Genomic DNA, 1,825 nt, shown 5'->3' with positions numbered 1-1,825 from the left:
CAGAATTGACGTATCTCGGTCAGAGACGAATAAAGAAAGCATTTGGTCAGAAAGTGCGCCCTCGGGGGTATCAAGTCGGTGAATTGGTACTCAAAATATTTCTTCCTCCCAACACAGATCACAGGGGAAAATGGACACCGAACTATGAGGGTCCGTACGTGGTTAAAAGGATTTTCTATGGCGGAGTTTTGATGCTAACAACCATGGATGGCGAAGGATTCCCGTCCCCTGTCAACTCAGACGCAGTTAAAAAATACTTCGCATAAAATAGACCCGCTGGACGATAAAAAGAATAGTCCAGGCAAAAAAAGGGCATCCCGACGAACCAAAAAAAAAAGGAATAAAGAGGTTCGGGCAAAAATTAGGGATATAAAAAAAGAGTACACCCGGTGAGTCGAAAACCCAAAAGGGCGGCTCAGGCAAAAATGGGTATCCCGATGGATTGAAAACCCGAAAAGGGGGCGATCCAGGCAAAAGTTAGGGAATAAGCGAATGACTGTGATCTGAGTTCATCAGTGTTATATCACCGTTTCATTTAATCCGACAATCTTCGAAGGTTAAAGATCGACTAATCATCCACTTCAAAAAGCAAGATGAGCAGAGCGTCTTGAGGACATACGAGCCATAGCAGAGTCGAAACTCGGTGGGACCCCGTATCCCCATTGCCATTAGGATAGTTCTCTTTTTATAGCGATCACCTCTTTTCAGGGATCAGCTTCCTGATACCCTCGCCTATTCCTGGCACAAATTTTCTCCCCAGTAAGAGTCGGATAATTCAGTTAAAGAGCCTCTTTATTTTTCATTTATCAGTTTGTTTGCAAAAATGTCCGAATTTTTGATAAAACATATTGCATATGAACATAATGGTGGCTTTTGCAGATGATTTGCACAGGAAAACATTTAAGGTTGCTTTGAATGTGCTTAATCCCGGATGGTGAATTCAAACCGAGTAATTCCCCCGAGGCATACGTGTATTTTTGGTTGCAGGTCACAGGAACTGGATGCCAAGTCATGAATCCTCATCCCCAAGCGGTTGACAAAGTCTCTCCTCAGCAGAGCATGTTCCCCAACAGAGTTGACAGTATCCAGACTGTCTATCCCTAGCAGAGTTGACAGTATCCAGACTATATATCCCCAGCGGAGTTGACGGTGTCAGACTGTATCTTCCTAGCAACAACGGAGTGGTTGCATACCCAACGGACAAGAGGGTGGTGTTCCCAGCGTTCATCTCATCCCCAGCAGATTATTTCTAACAGATTTGTTCTAATCCCTAGCTTGATGACGATTAGCAAGTTCATATCCCCAGCAAAGGTCGTTTCCTACGACATTTCCCCAGGAAGTGTTTTCCCCACAGACTCTCCTCACAGAGCCTCGCCGAGAAAAGTTTCCATAGTTGATACTCCCCCCGCAAGGTCAACTTTTCAAGCAGCCAATTTATTTTTGGTGGCTCATTGGTCCCGGCAGACGGATCATTCCCCACAGAGCATTCAAGGATTGATACAGCGATCTGTTCCCTACCGGAGTTTGCTTCCCCAAGCAGATTTCTTTTTACACCATGCATAACATTTGCATTTGCATGCATATCATATCAAGCATACACATAAGCTGATAAACAGGTTCTTCCAAGCAGACTGAAGAATTACTTTACAACCAAGGTCATGAGATCCAGCCAGAGGATCAAGCGTGAATGATCCAGCCTGAGGGTCGTTTTGAAGATTCAGCCTGAGAATCGTTTTCCAGTGATCCAGCCTGAGGGTCGTTTTGAAGATTCAGCCTGAGAATCGTTTTCCAGTGATCCAGCCTGAGGGTCGTTTTGAAGATTCAG

This window comes from Lathyrus oleraceus, chromosome 3 (genome assembly GCF_024323335.1).
Source record: "Lathyrus oleraceus cultivar Zhongwan6 chromosome 3, CAAS_Psat_ZW6_1.0, whole genome shotgun sequence".
Taxonomy (NCBI): Eukaryota; Viridiplantae; Streptophyta; class Magnoliopsida; order Fabales; family Fabaceae; genus Lathyrus; species Lathyrus oleraceus.
This window is presented reverse-complemented; position numbering follows the sequence as displayed.